The sequence below is a fragment of the Lissotriton vulgaris genome, chromosome 3_1 (genome assembly GCF_964263255.1).
Source record: "Lissotriton vulgaris chromosome 3_1, aLisVul1.2, whole genome shotgun sequence".
Classification (NCBI taxonomy): Eukaryota; Metazoa; Chordata; class Amphibia; order Caudata; family Salamandridae; genus Lissotriton; species Lissotriton vulgaris.
The window spans coordinates 1,136,333,122-1,136,355,224 of record NC_141689.1 but is presented as its reverse complement, the minus strand read 5'-3'; the positions used below and the strand labels follow the sequence as shown (position 1 = coordinate 1,136,355,224).

General features: G+C 42.2%; 1 pseudogene; it reads right to left on the bottom strand.

Moving 5' to 3' along the window:
- Positions 1–1,333: 1,333 nt before the first annotated feature.
- LOC147727545 (arf-GAP with coiled-coil, ANK repeat and PH domain-containing protein 2 pseudogene) lies at positions 1,334–3,694 on the bottom strand (annotated as a pseudogene).
- Positions 3,695–22,103: the final 18,409 nt, after the last annotated feature.

Sequence of the window (22,103 nt, the reverse complement as noted above, 5' to 3'; positions counted from 1 at the left end):
AAAATGGCTTGCGGCGCGACGCTGCATCATTTTCTTGTAAATGAGGGGCATATTGACCACTCCCAAATTCATGCAGTGAATTAACTATGCCTAAGTGCTTTAAAAGTGTAGAAATCAACAGGAAACTCGCCACTCTTTGCAAATCGTATTCCACTTAAAGGCTCATAATTACCAGTTTGAACTTAATAAATTAATATTATTTTTGGAAATTCATTTTTCAAAACAAAAAGTTTTTATTTATTTCGGTCTATTCAAGAAGTAAACTATTTACATACATTTGTTTGCATAACATTTCCCTTCGAGTTGGAAGAACATTGCTATACCTTTTTGAAAATGATAAAAATCTGTTCTAATGTATTTACATTTTTTTGTGCAATACTTGACTTGCATTAATGGGCAAACAAAATTACATTGGTACGAAGAAAGGCTGTTGCTACTAGAGATGCTTCAAGAGAAGGTGCATGGAGTGCAATGTTTTTGGAAAAATCGAGTACGTTACAATAATCCCACTGTGTGAGCACTGTACAGATGAACTAGAATGTATGTGCACCTGATAAGTGACTCAATTGAATTTGCACTATTTGGATGTACATGCACCTGGCAATTTCTTGATTTGGTTCCAAGAATTACATTCATTATATCCAAGTAAGGTGCTAGCAAGGATTCTGAAAACCTAGTACTTTGCATACCGTTCACAATATTAAAGAATTTAAAAAATGGGTAAATACATTCATAAACGAGAATGCTACATGGTGCCCATTTAACTATGTGCCAAATGTATCTTTTAAAACTGATACCTCTATTATTGAAGCTAAGAAAATGAAATGGCAAGCTAGTCATTGTTGACTAGGACATGAAAACTACAATTAGATATTCAAAAGCTGCCGTCTAGAATAACAGTATAAACAATTTTAGAACATGCACTGGTGTGTGTTTTACATGGAAAACAGACGCCAGAATTGACATATACTACATAGCATGGCATCTGCTTCACTTAGGATTTACAATGAGAAGACTTCAAATCTGTGTATCCTTCCGCTGAGGTACCACAAGGTGAAATACATGGACAGTAGGAACATGTGGTAACTTGATATATTTAAACCAAGGAGCACTTTGCTAGACTGGCTGCTGAGGTATTCATATTTCTGGTGCCCTGTGGTGTCTTTCTGTATATAAAGGACCCTATATTCATGGTGTCAATCAAATGCTGTTGGAGGTTCCAGACTGTTCGGTTCTTAAACTAATGTTCCCAAGTCAGGCAATGAGCCAGGGACCAGGCACTTTACTCAGGAAGCACCAGGTGTGGGTGAGGACAAGGGTGCACTTTTCTCCTCTACATCTTTGAAAACTTTGGTGTATCGGACATCTGGAAACGGTTTAATTTCTCAGGATTATTGGATGCCATGTGTGAAAAATCACGGATTACGTCCTGGTAGGTCTCGTCACCTGGCTGTCCATACAGTCCTTCAGATTCCCGCATCTCCTCATTCATTCTTGCCACTCGCAACAGGGTTACAATATCAGCATTTGCAGCTTCAAGTGCAATAGTCAAAGGGCATTTTCCTTCTTCATCTTTGGTGTGCTGATTTGCCCCACGCTTCAGAAATAAGCAGACTTGCCCGGTGTGCCCTAAAACAGTTGCATGATGCAGGGGTCCTCTGCCATGCAGGTCCATGTGATTAACATTGGCACCATTCTGCAGCAGGAACTCACAAGTGACCAAAGAGCCCCCATGCACAGCCTGAATGAGGGGTGTTGCGTTGTTGTCCTCTGCATTCACCCAGTTAACATCTGCGCCATGTGCCAATGCTTCTGCCATATCAGGAAGGCTTCTCTCCTGCGCAGCTCGATAAAGGTACAGCCCCGGATGAAACTTTTTCGAATCCTGAAATACTGAAAAATCTCGCTTCTCGACTTCTAGGACTGGTTGATGCAAACTTTTTGAGGATACAAAAGAGGCAAGAAGTTCTCGAATGCCTTCTGAACTGAAGTGCAATACACTGGCATTGCTTTTCACTGAACTTCTGGCAGATGTTGAGAAGTGATCCTGTGATGCCAGGGACTTCTCAGAACTGCTGAGGTCTTCGTTCTTGCTCTGGGAATAAGGCCTTTCCTGTCCATCAGGAGGGTGTGAAGCAACGCAGTCCTGGTTCACAAACCTCTTTTCCATGTACTTTGCTCTGATATATGCCTCCTTTTCCACTCTTGGACTTTCATTGTCTGGCTTCTTTACTCCAAGGGTTTTCAATTTAGCTTCATATATTCGATTAATAACTTGATTTCCCAGTTCACACATCAGCTTTAGTACTTCAGGCTCCCATGTATCTAACGTTAATGACCTTACTTTTGAAATGTGCACACCAAGGCTCCTGTGTATCTCAGAACACTCAATGCACAGGATGATTCCAAGGTTGATGCTGGCCCATTGCGGATCCGCCAGACCACAATCGCAGCAGACTGAGTTTCCAGCGATACACTGGATCCGCTGTAAGGCACTTTCACCTTTAACTGATTTTTCTTGCACATTGCTGCCAGAGTCCAGACTTCCTGTGGAAGGTGGAGATTTCTTATCCAGCTTCTCCGTCTCATCACTCTTTTCTCTATATGCTGCAGCAATGCCGGTTTGGACAGCTTTAATCCATGCCTGGTGCAGCTTTTCTGAGTCAGCCTGTAGCATGCGGCTCTTTGTTGGTGTGACTACTTCAAAGCAGAAACGTCTTTCTATGTCTTCAAAGTGTTTAACTGTGCAGAGCCGTAAATCTTCAAAAACCACTTTGGGGTTATCCTTCATTTTTTTCTGATATACCAGTTGGTTGTTTTGTATTGAGAACCAGCGCCTGTTCCAAGCTTTAAAGGCATTAGAGGCCCTTTTAAAGAGATATCCTTCCACCACAATGCCATTAGCAGTATCAACATTGTATTGAAGTCCGAGATCATCGTTGGTGAAATCCTCCTGCTGAATAGTGGAGTGTTTTTGTTCCATGTCCCTCTTCTGCTTTGCTGCATGCACATCAAGCCGATCCAGCTGTGAACCAAGCTCTTCCATGTGCGGTTCAAGTTCACGGAAGAGATCGTAGCCCTGGTGGAAGAAGCCGAGATGTGCCTTCATGAAGGACAACATTGATTTTAAAATTTCAGACCTCCGCCTTGACTGAAGAACATTGATTTGAAGGACGTTGTCCAAAGCTATGTGCTGGAAGCACTTTCTTTTTGCGATTAAGATGTTTGTTGCCTCCTCCACCTCGTGCAGTTTTGTTCTTTGAACTTGGGCATGTTTAACTAGAGCGTTTTCTTTTTCTTTACTGACCTTATCAAACTGCTTCTTTGCATCTTTGAATTTTGGAAGATCGTCCTGAATAAATGTCTGGAGCTGTGTTTGAATGGATCTCTGAGCTTCATCAAACAGGATTGTGTGATAATTGATCATTTCTTGGAGGCAGTCTGAAAACTTGGTCAAGCTAGACTCAATCACCACATCCTTGCTCGAATACTGTGCCAGGTCCCGCATGCCATTCATAAATTGCTTGTTAGCAGCCCAAAAGGCCTTGCCTGCATCAATCATGCCACTACATAGCTTAACAAGCTTATCAAGTTTCACTTCCAGTCCCGTCACATCACCTTCAACCTCCTTCAAAGCGGCTCTGAAACGGGGAGAGTCCTTCAAGCACTCCTCGAAATCAACGGCCCCCTTCATGCTGTCGCCTCGGCCCCTCCCGGGCGATCAAGGTGAGGGCAGGAATAAAGAGGCAGCAGCAAGATGAGGGGGTCTGAGCACAGCAGTTGAAGTCTGTCACTCTTCAGCCTGCCTCACCGCTGCGCAGCTCTCAGCCCTCTGCGCTTCCTCCACTTCTGAGCACGGTCCCTGCTGGCAGACACTCCAGTCTCCTAGATACGCACATAGACATAGACAACAGACAACAATGCAAGAGTATGAGCGTCATAGACACAAAATATAGAATCAGATTGTGGTCCTCAGCAGGGTTCCACCAATGTATTTGCGTTATCAGCAACAAGGCAATTTATCATTGGAGGTAGTGGTCTTTAATAATTTTTCTGTACATAGGCAAACCTGTTTTTTTCATTGTCTGGTCACAAAGGTCCATTTTAAAGGAAGGTTTCTGCAAGCACAGACACTCCTGCTCCCCAGAGTCTTTGCCAATAAGGGATACCTGTCTGCTAAACTACTATACTATTGAACGTGTTACAGATTATTTAACACCTCACAGATGCCTTAATTAGGACTGTGGATTCTGTAAAACAAGATGTTTATAATGTCCGAAAATCAATAGATCAATACAGCTCTTGATTGACAGTGTTTACTTTAGGGACATGTATTTTTTTCTTTCACACTTGCTCCATCCGGGGACCTTGGAAAGAGAAACCATTAAGAGTAAGTGAGGTCTGCAGTCAGCAGGTATGGGTCCATGGCCACGTTTTGTACATGAGGAACAGCAGTATAGACTAATACATCACCAGAGAACATCACATTAAATTCAAAGGAACACATAAGCACACGTCTTAATTTTATGCAGGCCCAGCTCCAGGACTTTTTATTAGGGTGGGCCAAGTGTGCATTCGGGTGGGCCACGGCGGGCCAGATTTGTCACTTATATGTCTAGCCAGGCCTGCTTCAGGGCCCTCCTTTATCTCTCCTAAGTCTTACAAGGAAGGGCCAGTAAAGCTCATTATTTTCCTTTCAAATCTCTTTCTAAATGTTCTCACTCTCAAAAAGTTTTCTTTTTCATGTAATGTCCCCTTGATGGAAAGAGAATGTTTCTGATGTTAGAGTATCAGGCAAGTGACACTTCTCGGGCTCTCCCTCATGACCTCCTCCTTGGATCCCTTCACTGCCACCCTCCTCCAGCGCCCCTCATTTCTCTGTAGCCCCCGCTATTGATCTCTTCCTCAGATTCCCTCACTGCCACTGTCCACCAGCGCCCCTCATCTCTCCGTAGCACCCTATTGACTTCCTCCTCAGACTTCCTCACTAAAACCCTCTTCCAGTGCCCCTCATCTCTCCGTAGCCACTCTCTCTTATGCATTTCATTTGTTGTATATCTCTACTCATATTATTGTAGGGTGTCACAGTACTTTACATCACACACATTATACAGAGACAAACGATCAGGCTAATATGTAAATCAGTCTACAGGGAATGTCACATAAGCCAATGAATATTACAAGATGTAGGAATCACATGTCATCCATACTGGTGGGCAGTATATTTTAAGAGCGTCTGGAGAAGCACAATGTAGTAATGGATCTCTTAGTTAAATTTAAGAAAATGAACTAGAGATCCAATTAGCATATTGTAAATTAAAGTTAGGGGTTTTATTTGAGAAGGAGAGAGAAAACCCACGACTACACATGTCGAGGTCTGAGGCAATATTCCACGGAACGTAACCATTCCAGAACACATCAAATGAGAATAAGAACTTAACACATAAAACATTCTTTAAAGATATAGTGTCATTGTTGGACTTGGCCCTTTCCCCCAAATTTTTCTCTTTTTGCCCCCCTAATTTGAATGTCTCCCCCATGGTATTAAACATATAAGGACCATGTGTGGTAAGAGTTGCCCTGTTGTAAAATTAAATGTGGTTAGATGGTGTGCCGAAAATATTCCCCCATGTTAAAAATGCACCTGACTGAAATGTACTGTGATTTTAAAATGGATGCCATGGCCCTGGGTTTTGCCACCTGACGGCGTTAGGTTGGCGGTCTAGTTATTAATACCCAGCCACCCCTAGCTTTTGGAGGGAAGCCTGGCACCCAGGGTGCTCAACCCCTCCCCTTGAGCCAGTGTGAACCAGTTTTCCCCAACATTCCGGAAGGTGCTGGCTCTGTGAGGGAGGAGGGTATAAGAAGGGAGAAGTGCCACCAGAAAGTCAGTCAGCGCTGGGACAAGGAAGAGAGGGGACCTGCTGTGAGGTGCTACCGCCACATGGGCCTGTGAGCTGGGCCCTGCACCCCTATAAACCCCCCCTCTGCTGTCCCCATGGGCCCCTGACAAGGGAGGACCCTACCTAGGTCCCTGACGCTGTGGGACCTTGAACTACGCCAGCGCTGAGGGAAAGAGGTGCCCAGAAGAGGAGGAATGCTGTGGGTTTGAACCCCCCAGGAGGTGAGGAGTGTGCCCCTGGCGCTGGCTGTGGAACTGTTTGCCCCCCCCCCTCCGTGAGGTGCGCCTGTCAGACGCTGTTTGGGGAGGTTGGTGCCCCCAGGAAGCTGTGGCCCCTTTGGAAGTGCTGCTACTGCATTGCCCTTAAGCGCTGGACTGGGAGGAGCTGCGTTACCTTAGAAGCCCTGGACTGCCTACCCAGCGGGAAGAAAAGCGCTTTGTTCTGAGGGCCTGCTGTGCTCCCCCTAGGAAGCGCTATAATTTGGAAGCGCTAATCTGCCCCAGAACTGCTGTGTGCGTGCCAGGAGCAGTGCACTGTGAATAGCACCGTGGTTTGAGGAGTAGAGCGTTGTGGAAAACGCTGTTTCCTGAGGAGACTGTGGCAGCCTGTGAATAGCGCCGTTTGAGGAGGCGGGCTTTTGCCACTATATCGAGAATTAATTAAAAGGGAGCCTACCCCTTATTGCCGCCGGAAATCACCGCCGCGGCCCGGCGCTGTCGTGGGGATTCCCCCCACTGCTGTGGGTATCGTTGCGGCGGCCCCGGGTACCAGGAGAGGGCCGCCGAAGTGAGAAAGGGGCCGCGCTAGGCCCTGAGGCCGTGGCACTCGTGTCACGTGACGGGGGCGCCGGCCGCGTCATCGGCCCGCCCCCACCAACGCCGCGCAGGGATTGGTTGCCTGCCCGGGCGGCCGGGAGGACAGGAAGAAGCGGAGGAAAAGCCCCGGGTCCCCGTGAGGGAGGGAGGACCCGGGTGAAGCTTTGGTGCAGGGCCCCCATGGTCAGGAGGGAGCCCTGTGAAGGACGACGGGAGCGGGAGTCCACCCCGCCGGTCTGCGGCCCGGATTGAGGAGGCCGTGAGGAGCGACCCAAAGCCCTGGGTCCCCGTGTAGGAGGGAGGACCCAGGCGACGCGGTGTTGCGGGGCCTCCGTGCCAAGGAGGGAGCCCCGAGAGAAGCGACCAGAGCGGGAGGCCACCCCGCCGGTCTGTGCCCCACGCGAGGGGCCGGTAAGGTAGGCGGGGCCGGGGTACACTGCCGGTGCCAGCCCTGCCTCCCGACCTGTGGGAACCAGTGAAGGAAGCCCTGTTGGGGCCACACAGAGATGCAGTGACCCCCCCCCCTGGGCCCCCGAGAGAGGAGGGGAGGCCCGAGTGATGCCACAAGGAGGGAGGGGCCTCGAGGCACATTGCCGGTGCCTGCCCCCTCCTCTGGAAAGGAGCCCTGCGTCCCAGTGGAAGAGGAGTCCAGACCCAGCAGCCTAAAAGCGGCCGGTGAGTGGGGCTTTGTGTAGTGGAGTTGGAGGGTGAGTCGGGGCATAACTCGGTGCCCGCCCCTGGAACAACCCTGAATTTACAGGTGCCCCATCTGGCAGCAGGCACCTGCATCTGAAGAGGTCCGGAGTCGGGGTGCAGGGTCGGTGCCCGCCCCCCTTCTCTGGGGAGACTGTTGTTGGGCCTTGTTGACCCTAACTCACCAGAGAGAGAGTCCTGGAACTCGGCAAGGACCTCAGTTAGGCCCCTGGACTGGTACAGGGACAAGTTAACCTCTGGCTAGGTGTTAGGCACTGCGGAGTGAAGGGCTGGGTAACTCAGCCTGTTTGTTAATGGCTTGTTTATCCCTGAGTCCTGCAATGGTTATTTGCCATATTTATTTCTAATTAGGATGCTGGTTGCCCTATGGTAACGCAGCGTTTCCATGTTACCTGTCAAGGTGTGGTGCGCTTCCGTGCCTAGTTTGAATTGTAGGCTGGTTACCCTGCTAATGAGAATATGCTAATGTTATGCCTACACTAAGGTTATTGAGGTACAGGTATACTGTTGTTTTACACATGATGGGTGTTGGTATGCTTTCATGATATGATACCCAGCTGGTTCTGGGTATCCACAAGGACGGCCTTACTGTGGCAGCCAACTTCCAGAGAGCTATGCTTGAGGTCAGTACCTGGATGGCCTCGAATTGTCTTAGGCTCAACTCGGACAAGACCGAGGTTATGACCTTCGGAAAACTCTCCCCTGAATGGTCCTCTAGTTGGTGGCCGGAAAAGCTCGGCCATCCACCTGTCCCAGTGGAAAAAGCCAGAAATCTGGGAGTCATTTTTGACAGCAAGCTGGCTTTTGACCTCCACACTAACAAGGTTGTGTCGTCTTCATTCTTTATTTTGAAAAAAATTAAGAAGCTGCTGCCTTATCTCCCTCCCTCAGCTGGGAAGACTCTGGTCTCTACCTTAGTCTTCTCCAAAATAGATTATGGAAACGCTCTCTTTCTTCACACCCAGAAGCGTGTCATAACAAAGCTGCAATCCATCCAGAACGCGGCTGTCAGGATCCTCCTAAACATTCCGCGCCGCAAATCCACCACTTTTGGCATTTGTCAGCTCCACTGGCTGAGAGTTGAGAGCCACATTAAATTCTAGGCCCTCTGCATTGCATATAAGGCAGTACATGGCATAGGACCCAGGTTCCTGACTGAAGCTCTTCAGGTGTATACTCCCAGAAGGCAATTAAGATCGGCTAACACCAGTCTCCTCCCTGTGCCACGTACAAGAACGGCCACCTGGGGTGATAGACGTTTCCTTGTGGCTACCCCAAAACTTTGGAATCTTTTGCCACTTGCCATCAAAACTGCCCCGAACCTGATGAGCTTCCGCAGGCTCTTAAAAACATGGTTGTTTAACCAGTAAGAGGATGAATGACCCCAGTAGCTCCACAGCGCCGAGACACCCCAGGGTATTTGTTGCGCTATAAAAATTACGTAAATAAATAACTAAAAAATAAATGCCCTTTTATTGCAGGTGTGCCCCTATGCTGGCCTGATGAGTTATTCCAGGCCCCTGTTTATGCCCCTTGTTAATGAGCCTGCCGTACTGATTTCTTACAGGTGCTCCTGTCTAGTATGTGCTGTGATGCTCTGTGGTTCTTCCCTTACAGGGGTGGGGATTGGCGTTATAACGCATGAGGTGTATTTATGCATAATGATAGATTTTGCAATTACAGCCTACCCCCGAGGATGAGATCCTGAGTTGGCCCCGCCAGATTGGCCCCAGGTCCAGTGTTTAGTTAACCATCCTTTTTCCTTTCAGCTATGGACTATGGACTCAACCCTTTTGTCCCATGTAGATAATTCCCCCTGATGTACTTGGCTCTGGCGCCAGTTGGCGCCCTGTTGTGATTACCACTATTTTGTTCCTTTTTACCTTGCAGGTTGGAGATGTTACTAAATTTATTCTTTTCCAACCAAAGGTGGTGTTGTGACTCTTTTGTAGTGTGGTTGGTGTGTCGTCTGTGGATACTGCGTGAAGGCTTCACATGTCTTCGAAGTTTGGCCTGCCCGCTTGATGCCATGCTACCCCCTTGGAGATTTGGGTAACCCCCATTTCTTACAGTCATCAAATATGAATATTACTTACATACTACACACCCCCCATTTTATATTGGAAAATGAAAAACACTATACAAACCAATAATACAGCAAATAAAGAAAAACAAATAATCAAAATGTAAAATGCAAATCATAACAACAATCAATAGATATTGATGGAGCAAGAATTCGCATGTAATTTGACTTGCTTGTTATCAGCCCTCTCGACATAACGTTACTTTATTAATCAACATGTTTGTTTTATTAACATCGCATTTCACATAAAGATTTGGGTATCCAGAAGAAGCTTGCATATGTGTTTCTACTAACGATAATCTGCTTGCACTAAAAAGGCTGCTGCTACGTGGGATTTTCTACTGCGCATGCGTCTGTGATACTCATGTGACATAATGTATCTTTCGCTTCAAGGGAAACTTTCGCTTCTTTGTATAACCGCATGCATGAAGCTTGCACTGCTGCTTTTGCTAAGATGTTCATTCTGCCAAATTTCTAATGCAATAGTTCAAATAAAATAATGGGAATAAAGTAGAGACAAGTGGTATACAGTGCATTCATTTATTTCTCTGTTCTAAAATTGTTTCTTTTCTATTCCTGCATGTATCGTATTTTCGGCCTGGGATGTGCTGTAACTCCATCTTGAAAACCCACACTGCACAAGTGCTGAAATTCTCCCACGTCTACAAGCTATGGCATTGAACCACTACCAACATCTGAAGGAACTGTGAAAATCGTGAGAAGCTAACCCTTTACCTCTGTCAGAGGAAGCTATATTATACAAAGTTATTACAATGTATTTACTAATAGAACATTCATTGTCGGGTGGAATAAAGATGTCATGAGAAAAATAAAATGATGGGCGGGAACGTTAATTTAAATATGAGATGCAGAAAGTTTCTTTTGCTATGGTGTGATGACCTCTCCTCATTCCTTGTCCAATCAAAATTGGGGATCCTTACACTTGTAAAATTGAGGGGTGGTACACTGACCTGATAATAGTATAACTAGGGTAGGCTTAGCTAGTTCATTTGTCCGACTTGTCCTAATAGCTGACCTGTCACTGACCCAACGCACTCAATAGGTGATCAAGAGCAGAGCTGCTGCAAAGCACTCTGTCAGAAGATTCGCTGACCCAATCGGGATCAGGGAAGCTGGGGTGCTGGAGAAGCACTTTGTCGGTGAATTCGATAACCCAATCAGGGTTCTGGCTGTTAGCTGCAGAGAGGGAGTAGCGCAGGCATTGCAACTGAATTGCGGGTGCCGGTCTTAACCTTTGGTGGTCCTGTCCTGATCCAAATCTGGTTTTCCCTGTCCTGATTCTGATCTGCACCTGCTGGCCTACTGGCAACTGCAACTTTTGGGGATTTCTGTCCTTAACTGACCCGTGGCCAGGGTTTGTCTTCACGCCATTCTAGGTAAATATAAATCTGTGTGGGTTTGTCATTGTATTTTTGTTCCTACTCTTTACCCTCCATAACGTGAAGCTTTGATTATATATATATATAAATGTTCCTTTTCTTACCTTCCCTTTGATAAATGCTCAAATCGTTGTGATTACATAGCATGTTTCCTATTCTTACCTTCACATATTGCTAAATGTTTAGTATAATATATCTTTTGCATAGTTATACATTAACCCCTTCGCTACTGCGGCAATTCCGCTGCAGCGCTAGGGGGGACGGGGGGGGGGGGGGGGGCGAGCGGCGCTCACATGCTCATGACGGAGCGGTTCCGTCATGGCCCCGCCCGCTCAATGGAACGTCCAGCGCAGGCGCGGAAATCGCGCCGCGCTGGCGCGCCGAGCGGGCCATGGCGGAACCGCACCGTCATGAGCACAGCTCAACCGATGCTCGTGACGGAGCGGTTCCGTCACGATCATGGAAGGAGTTAATTCTGATTTTCATTATTGAGACACATTTGGTGTTTAATTTTTGGATCATGATCATTTAACACATTTAGATAGAGTTTAAACTTCCAGAGTCTGTGGGTATTATATGAGTGCAAATGCAATTTTTTTCCTATTATGCTAACTCCCTGACCCAATAGTTTACGGGTACCAGCAACAAGGATTGGTAAGTCAATGGTATAGGACCTAGTAAATAAAATAGTCTGGTAGTAGAGCGAAGGTTACCTGGTTAAGTTATAGGTTATTGATTATGGGCCCAGGTGAGTATGGTAAATTATAGTCGGGTGACCTGCGTGCTCTATCAGTATATTCTTTTGGTAGGAGCATGATGGTTAGGGTTTAGTTAGGATAGATAGTAATAGTTATGTATTGATTATTGATTATTGGTCGATCAAATCTGTTTTCACATTGATTATATTGATGCTAATTTGAATTTATTGTATTAACCAAAAATTGTTTGTACCTGTTATATGTTTTGTCTGGAATCCCCGGGGGCAGAATAGCAGGTGGTAAATGGAAGCCACACTGCAGTGAGGTCACTTACCTAGAGGAAATTAGTGCATGGTTAGGTAGAACCAGAAGCACTATTTAGGGTTTTTCTGTGTGAGTGTGTGAATAAATGATAGCAAAGAGTTCGCTAGCAAAACTTTTTTGTGTGATATCACCTAGAAAGGGTCACACAGGAGTAGCAGGTTTGTCTGAGCTTGATTGAGGGCAAAGGGGTTCGCTGGTGAAACTTTGGCCTTAGTATAGCCCAGAGTGGATAAGTCTGAAGGAGTAGCAGGTTCTCTGATGCTTGAGTGAAGGGTAGATGGAAGGGATCTATTCGTAGTATATAAAGAGTAAGCGGAAGGGATTTACTCGTAGTGAATGAAATGTAACTTTCCTTTGAATTAATCACTCAGGTACAGTGGCAAATGTTTTTACATTGTTAAACAATAAAATTCTGCAATAGAAGTAAAAGAAATTAAGTTTTAGTATTACCTTGCAAAGTAGGGAGTCATCGCGGAACTGCGCTGACGTCACTCAGAGCCGCGCAGGTATTGGTTAAGACAGAGGGTGTGTAGCTGAGGTAATAATTGTAAAGGAGGGGTGAGCACAAGAGCAGGAGAACCAGTCTCATGAGAAAAGCCGCATAATCATTGGCTATTGGTATTTGAAACGACATTGTTGATTGGTTAAAGAAAAATAAGAAACGCACTGGAATTGGAAGCACTTGAGGTAAACAATTGAGTGTAACAGAAAATTTCAAAATCCGGTAAAAATATGTGGCATATAGGTCCAATTGACAGAAACAGACCTGATAGGAAATATTTAGGGTTTGCAAGAGAACAGCAAATAAGAGGAAGACCCTTTAAAATGTACGGAGAAAAGAGAAAAATGTCATTTATTAAAAGAATAAAGAAATATTTCAAAAAAGATAAAGTAATTATAACAAGAGAAGGGATTATTATTCCACCTGCAAATACTTCCGCATCATACATGATGTTAGAAAGGGGCTATCACACTTGTGTGTGGTTAGAAAACTGGATGGAGTACACAAAAGATGATGGTGTTTTAGCATTTCCAGAAAATGGTACGCTTAATGGCAGGATTTTGCATACTCTGAGAACTCGCATGAATGAATTAGATCCTAGACCAAGGTTAACACAGTACGAGGCATTGGAGAAATGCGAAACTGAGGCTTTTCAACGAGATAGACCTAGAAGTAATGGTTATTGGAGTAGATTTCATCCTCAATTTCCAAAAGATACAAGAGAAAAAATAATGAAACAATGGAGAAAGTCCATGTTAGTGGAATGACTATATCCTGTATTAACTTTAGAAGAGCCTACTGGAAGTAAAAGGACTGAGAAAACAAAACATTTAATGACTAGTGGTGAGTCAGATGATGACTATTTGGAGGATTTATTAATGAAAAATCCACCCCCTTATAATGAGGAACCAAGTACAGTAAAACCAAATGCTCCCTTTCTGAAACCGCCTTTGGTTCCGAAAGTGATACATGACACTTCATTAGAAAAGGTATTACAAGACAGGGAAAGAGAAGCATTAAATAAACAGAGAAGTGAGTTGATTCAGAAAATTTCCCAATTGAATACAAGTCCCGAAGCCCTGACAATTCCAGTAACTATTGGCCCAGTTGTTCCTTTGTACGGAGACAAACAACTAGTCCTAAAACTCCAGTTTTGACTACACTGTACTACAGCCAAGAATAGAACCCTTAATAATAGACGATCAGGCAAGTGAATGTGAGTCAGTAATATCCTTGATGGATTTGCCAATAAGAGAACCAGGGAGTAGCTCGAACAGAAAAAACACTCCTCTAAATTCGAGAGAAGTACAAATGGAGACATCCTCAGGTACGAGAAGTACCACAGTAGTAACCCCAGAAGAAATAGAGAGATGGACACGAGAAATAGAGAAACCAAAGTCACAGCCAAAGCTATGGATATATTTAAATTAAGATTTGAATTAGAGAAAATGATGGCTGGAAATGTGGGATTGGACAGATTAAATACATTCAGTGAAGATTAATTATTATTTATATGTAAAAGCATTATTAGAAACACAAAAGTGTTTCATGCTAAATTAATGGACACAACAGCTAGCATTGGAATTGACATTGGCAAATCTAAAGTATTACAGAAACCATATTGCATTGAATTTTCTGACAAAGATCTAGAAAACATGAATGTGTCAGGTAAAAAGGTACAAATCAAGGAGCTAATGACATTATTGCAGAAATGGGGTGAATTAGAAAAATGAAAAACTAGATGGGCAAAGAAAAAGGAAGTGGTTCGATCAAAACAACTTGCTTCTGAATATGTATTAAAAGAGACAGAAAAAGTGGGAAAATGATGTCCTATGAGAGAGGTACCAGGTGGAGGTTATGTACAGGTCCCATGGTCCTGACAGGATATTTTATTATTTACAAATGATATCCCAAAACTTCGGGAGAAACCTGTAGAATGGTACAGACAAGTCGAGAGATTTGTGAAAGTTTCAAAATGTCTTTTAAAAGATTTAGATGGATTATTTGACATAGTGGTTCTTGTAGATTTGTGGACTGAATGTAAAATTGCTGTTGATTGGCCTAGTGGCGAGTACCCTAGAGACCCAAAGACACGGGCCCCTTCCGAAGAAGTTATGAAGAAGTACAACCAGGCAATACTCTACCTAAAAGGGAAGGTGCCTGCAAAAGAGACAGATTGTCTAGAATAGATAGAAATACTCGAACAACAAGAGAGAAAGGGAAAATCAGATCACTCTGACACCCCTTAGAATAATTTATCAAAAACAACTAGAGAGTATCTCCAACTATAATACAAATAGAACACAAAAATGTAGAAGGAGTGAGACAACCTATCATCACCACCACCACCAGTAAGTGTACTAAACAAACATTGACTGTGTCAAAATCAAGGTTGTGTATTCACAGTGAGGAAAAAGGAACCCTCAGGCACCCACACAGGGTAGGTAGCCAATTGTCCTCATCGGGTTCCAGTTTTTAGTATGTGCAATGATGCAGAACATTAAGTGCAAATTAAAATGAGTATAGACCACTCTCTCAACCAAAACTTTTAATAGAGGGGTGATTCGAAGTCAGTTAAAAACAAAGTGAAAAAATCGGACACTTGAGGGTTATGTAAATTTGAACCCAATGTCCTAAAAAACGGTTGACATGTTTCAGCTTATGAGTCGTATTCGACTCGGCATTCCTCAGGACCAATAGTTTATTCTCACCTAGATGGAGGCACACCCTAAGGAACCTACTCAAACTAGGAGGAAAAATATTTTCTATTGAGCGTTTACCAACTTGGAATCGCTGCACTGGAAAACTCAGGTGCACACCCTCTTATCTCTGAGGGTTAAGGAATTCGGTTTACATTCCAACTGGCTTCCTAAGCACAAGGAAAGGGAAGCCTTCACCTCAGGATTAGGTTTATCCTGTTACCCGTTTCCTGGACACGCGGTGGGGGAAAACCTTCACGTCAGCATTATATGGCTGACAACTCCCCGCCTGTCCACCTAGACTCTACTCTTCCGCGGCCGGATCAAAACAACTTGCTTCTGAATATGTATTAAAAGAGACAGAAAAAGTGGAAAAATGATGTCCTATGAGAGAGGTACCAGGTGGAAGTTATGTACGTGTCCCATGGTCCTGACAGGATATTTTATCATTTACAAATGTTTTCCCAAAACTTCGTGAGAAACCTGTAGAATGGTACAGACAAGTCGAGAGATTTGTGAAAGTTTCAAAATGTCTTTTAAAAGATATATATGGATTATTTGACATTGTGGTTCATGTAGATTTGTGGACTGAATGTAAAATTGCTGTTGATGGGCCTAGTGACGAGTACCCTAGAGACCCAAAGACAGGGGCCCCTTCCGAAGAAGTTATAGAAGTACAACCAGGTAATACTCTACCTCAAAGGGAAGGTGCCTGAAAAAGAGACAGAATGGACTAGAATAGATAGAACCACGCAGAATAAAGATGAATCGGTGCATGCATACTATGAACGATTATTACAAGTGTTTAAACAGTATACTGGTTTGGACAACATTGATATGAAGAACATGACGCATTTCATTTATCCATTTGTATCAGGATTAAGGCCAGAAATTTCACAATGGATTAAGGACCATAACATTTGTTGGCAGACCAAGCCGATTGATGAAATCCTTAAATATGCTAAATATTACGAAGATGTGCTCAATAATAAACGTAAAGAGTTAAAAGAAAAAGTAATGTGGGCACACGTAAAATTAGCAGAGCAACAAGAGCTTCACTTAAGCCAAATAAATAATGACCAGAATCAGGGTGATGGTAATGTAGGAAAGCCAAGGGGAAAATTCGAGAGGAAGCAAAGAAAAAGTTCCCTTGTCATGGGTGTGGCAAGTTGGGGCACTGGAAGAACGAGTGTAAGGCTGTGCAAAATGGTAATGTGCAAAATAATGATTTGAATCCACAGACGCAGAATGAGGTGCCATGGAAGTCACTGCAGCAGGTAATACAAAACCAGTTACCCCTTGCACCTATGCCAAATTACAGGAGCAAAGCACAACAGAGTGTGGATACCACAAATTGGGAGGGAAGTGAAAGGAGAGATACAGCAACCTCACAATTTCTTTTGAGTGATACGTTTTTCAGTGAAGACACCTATTGACAGTGCCTGAGAGGGGAGGACGAGGAGTGCGTGCTTGGCACCTCCTTGCCAGTAGATCAGTCAGGTCCATACATTGAAGGAAAGGTTGAAGGAAATGATGTAACTTTCTATTGGATACTGGTGCTACCCGTTCTACTGTGAGAACAGCAGACGTTCCAAACCTACCCCTCTTGGGAGAAGCAATCCAAGTAGTGGGCGTTTCTAATAAACATATTAGTACCCCAGTTACAGAACCAATGGAAGTTAGAATAGGCAATTTTAAAGAAATGTGCATATTTTTTGTATTTGATTGAAGCCCAGTAAACTTGTTGGGATGAGACTTGTTGTGTAAAATGAATTGCACTATTTTCTGCACCCCAAGCGGTGTTGAAATTCAAACCCCAGACGAAGACTGATGTTAGCAAAACAAGAAACAGAGACTGAAAAGTTAACTATAGAAGACTTACCAGAAGAATTTCAACAGAGTGTAAGTCCTAATGTATGGGATTTTACTTCGAAAGATGTAGGGTTAATGGCAAATGTTGATCCAATAAAAGTGACAGTAAAGGAAGGTGTAGTTCACCCAAATACTCAACAGTACAAAATGAGCCCAGAGATAAAAGCAGGTGTTGTAGCAGAAATAAAACGTTTGGTTGAAGCAGGCATTTTACAAGAAATAATGAGTAGTCCATGTAATTCGCCCATAATTGGGATAAAGAAACCGAGTAACAAGTGCAGGGTCGTACAAGACCTTCGCAAGAATAATAAGATTTTTGTCCCATGCTGTCCAGTCGTGCCAAATCCTGCAGTAATTCTGTATCAGATACCGTGGGAGGCTGGATGGTTTATTGTAATAGACTTATGTCACACATTTTTCTCGATTCAATTGCATCCAGATAGCAAATTTATTTTCTCATTTGAATTCGACAGTCATGTTTACGTCTGGAATCGAATTCCTCAAGGGTACACAGAGAGTCCATCGATTTTTAATCAGATTCTGAAAAAGTGCCTTGAGTCTTTGGTGCTGCCTGGACAGTCAGTACTGGTCCAGTATATAGACGACCTACTGGTGGCGTCTAAAACTCGAAAAGACTGTGTTGTTGATACCATTGCTTTACTGAATCATTTAGGTGAATGAGGACATATAGTGTCACCTGAGAAATTACAATTCTGAACCACGTCAGTGAAATATCTGGGGCACCAGATAGAAAGAGGTGTCAGAAGGGTTACTTCAGAAAGAATCAGAATAATCAAAACATGAATTTGCCTCAAACTCAGAAATAGATCGGAATGTTTCTTGCAGTTGTCGGAAACTGAAGGCAATGGATTGTGGGATTTGCAGTTCTAGCAAAGCCATTAATACAAATGACAAAGAAAAGAGCGAAAGACCCAGTAGAATCGGATGACGAAAGCATGACTGCTTTCCTGAAATTACGAGAATGCCTGTGTACAGCTCCAGCATTAAGGATGCCTGACTATTCAAAAGATTTTGCACTTGTCTGTGACACATGAGATAATTGTGCACTTTCAGTTCTGACTCAAACTCACGGTCTGATGAGACGTCCTGTGGCATATTTTTCTTCCACATTAGACCCTGTGGCATCTGCATTGCCCGGATGTCTGAAAGCAGTAGCTGCAACCTGCATGAGCCTAGAACAGGGTGCGTCCGTTATTATGGGTCATCCTGTAACTGTGTATGTTCCACATACAGTTGTGATCCTGTTAACCAAGACCAAGACCCAGTTTCTAACACCTAGTCGGCTTACTAATTATGAGAGAATCCTTGTAGGTGCAGGAAATGTAACTATTGCTAGGTGTAATATTCTGAACCCAGCAACACTGCTACCTAATTCACAGTTTGCAGAAGTGAAGGAAGAAATTGAACATGATTGTATCGTTTCAACTGAATATAGTACAAAACCATGTACAGACATAAGAGAAGAGCCATTAATTAATCCTGAATATGAGCTGTTTGTAGATGGCTCCTGTATGAGACATGAGGAAGGAGGTCTAGGTGCTGCCTATGCTGTGTGTACATTGGGAGGTCCAATTGAAGCATCTTATTTGCCTGGAGTCAAGTCTGCACAAATAGCCGAATTGATTGCATTCACCCCCCAAAAATGGAAAAAAAATCAACTGTTCTAAAAGTAATCCTCCGTCCGTAAGTCCAAAAACGACACACCACAAAAAACCCGAAAAACTGTTTTAAAAACGAAACATTCCATGAAAACCATAAAAATTGAGAAAGTGTTAAATAATTATTGTTACTTAAACTAGTAGGGGCCGATTCACAGAAGTTATTTGAGACAAAATTCTAAACTTACAACATTTGGTATTCACAGAAGGAATTTAGTAAAAATAAATGTAGTATTTTGTCTTAATTTAGTATTTTGTCCTAGGCTAGTATTTTGTCTTAAGTTAGGATATAGTCTTAAGTTAGGATTTTGACTTGAGTTAGTATTTTGTCTTAAGTTAGGATTTTGTCTTAATAAGTATTTTGTGTTAAATTTTGTTAAGACAAAATCCTAATTTAAGACAAAATACTAACTTTACTACTACTTAATGCCTTCTGTGAATACCAAAAGTAGTAAGTTTAGGATTTTGTCTCAGATTAGTTCTGTGAATCGGCCCCATTTACACTTCCTTAATAAAAAAGAAACGCAATCTTCTCATAACCTCCACTTTTCACGACCAAAACCTGTAAAAAAACACAAACATTCCCACCCACAAAAATATACAGATAATAAACATTATAATAGTATTATAAACATTGTACATTCGATAACTTTTCTAAACTTGGTCTAAAAAAATAACGGTACATACATCGCTAAAAGTTAACTTACACACAAAAAAACACCACAACTCCAAAAACCTAACACACAATAAGTACAAACTAACTACCTTCAAAATAAATTAAAAGTATAGTTAAAATAAAGAAAATTATTCTCACCTTCCTCGAGGCGACGCAGCCCCCAACCTTGAGCTTGTCCCCTCTGAAATAACCCAAAGCAAACGTTAGCAGTTAAAAAACTACAAGTAGCAAACAAATAAAACCATTTTATTACATTGTAAATAAATTAGTAAAATGTTTAATTAAAAAACAACAATTTACAACTTGTATGTTTAAATTTATTTTCCATTGTTTCCAGCATTGTAAACTTATAATAATAAATATTATTAAACATACAGTAAGTATTATTATAATTCCAAATATGAACAAGTTATATACAACGTTGTTTACAAACACATAATTAATCTATTAAATGTTTAAAACATTTCAACATTATAAAAACAATTATCAATATTAAACCATGTAAAAATGTATATTAATATTTTATATATTAATAATATTAATGTAAATGAATTAATATTTGTTTAAAGAATGTTACAAACTATGAAAATGAAAATGTATTAAAAAAAATTGCGAAAACATGAAAATGTATAAAAAATTGTGAAAACAGTTTTATCATTAAAATTTAACAGTATATGTAACCAAATAAATGTTCAGAATACAAGACTAAAGTGAAGAACTGTTATTAATATTTCTTTGTTACTCAAATGTTTCTAAACCAATGAAAACTATATTATTTGATTTTTTCAAAGTTTACATAACTGTATTAAAAAATGTACCAATGTTAAAAACATTTGTTTACATAATAATTACATGTCAAAATATACATATGTACAACATATTTTGTGTCTCTCAAATAAATATGAAATATTTTTTCTCTATATGTCTTGATGTGTATTATATGCATTTAATAAAAAACAATGTTGATTACAAAATTATTTGCAAAAAATAAACATCAATAAAAAAAATTAAAAAGCCTACTTTTTTACGTATCATTTCATTATTTTGAATTTAATGTAAAAAGTATTTTTTAATTACATTTACTGTATTAAATAATATGTTATAATTAACTATATATATATATATATATATATATATATATATATATATATATATATATATATATATATATATATATATATAGTTATTCATTATAATTTATAACTATGTTATAATTAAAAGACATTACTAATGAAAACTTTATTATATGTTTAAGTAGACAAATTAATACATATATATACGTATATATATATATATGTAATGTGCGAGTACACCAATTGTGTTTACCCAAAGGTTGACAAATTCAAATGAACCAATCACCAATAAGCACTGTGCACTTTAAATACGCTAGAAAAAAATGGTTACGCTGTCATGTGATCAAGGCTTTGTGCCGAAACTTTATGGCGACAGCTGAATAAACGATAACAACCAGCATCCAATTTGTGGTCCGTGTCTGTTTCCAGCGCGATCAGTATCAAGTGTGATTGCAGCAGGAGAACGGAGGTTTGTGCATATGTGCAGCCGTTACGATATCACACGGCTCAACACGGACCCCTTCCGAAAATCGGCTTGAGAGGGAAAAGCCGATAGGTCGACGCGAAGTGATATCCGGTCTGGGGTTTCCTCGGACTTTGTTTGCGGCTTCCGAAAAGGGAGATTAGCGTCGGACCCCCCCAGAGTACGGAGAGTGGAGACGTAAGTCCAGTCCCCCCAGAAAGCGGCACTGGGAGAAGGTGCACGAGTCCAGGAGTAAGGACAGAGGACTACGCGACAGAACAATCAAGGTACTGGCGGGAGGAAGGAACGGATGCGCGGGGTTACCTGTGTTTGAAATCTAAACACCCACAGTGTAACGTGACGCCCGCACAGATTACTATCAGCATAAGAGAATGTCTGCCGACAGCGTAAGAGAGCGGGAAGCGAGGGCGAGCACAATGTTCTCGGATAGTCAATCTGCAACATCGACTACCGGGATACAAGAAGAAGCTGCCAGTAGCTCCAAAAACGTATCCCTAATGGATAAAATAAAAATACTAGAAAAGAAATCCCGCCAGGAACAAAGCAAATGGTGGGAGTCAAAATCCCTACAAAGATACATTGAAGTTAGAAGGATACCGCGTGGTTTACGCATACTAACAGCTCCCAGCTACGAGAATCCGAACCCGGACCTAATGAAGGAGTGGGCCGAAATAAACCTTGAAGCATCGAGACAACAGGTCCTCGTCCTGATAAAGTATGCTGATATCGACAGAGCACGCCTATTAGAGGAGATATCCAGCATTTACGATGAACTTGAGGGAATGGGTCCGGAAGATGAAAAGGAGAAACTACTAAAAGAAATGAAAACCAGGTTGAAAAAAGAGGAGGAGAAAATAATAGACCGCAAAACCTACAAGTTCCAAAGAGATCGTAAGGACTACGAATTAGGACAAATTTTCACATTTTCGAAACGATATGACTCCTTACGTAGTGCGTTATCAGGTAAAAATCAGGCAAATAAACAAACCAAGGCACCTCAAGCAAAAACACGAAAAGACCAAACTGACTCAACAATGTCAGATTTCAGCTCCGAAGGTGGGAGCGGATCGGAGTCAGAACAAAGAGAGGCAAACGGGGAAACGCAAAAGAAAAGACCTTCCCCTGGTGAAGAAATTGTTTTTTTATGCCAAAACAGACTGCAATCACTAAGACTTGGGACG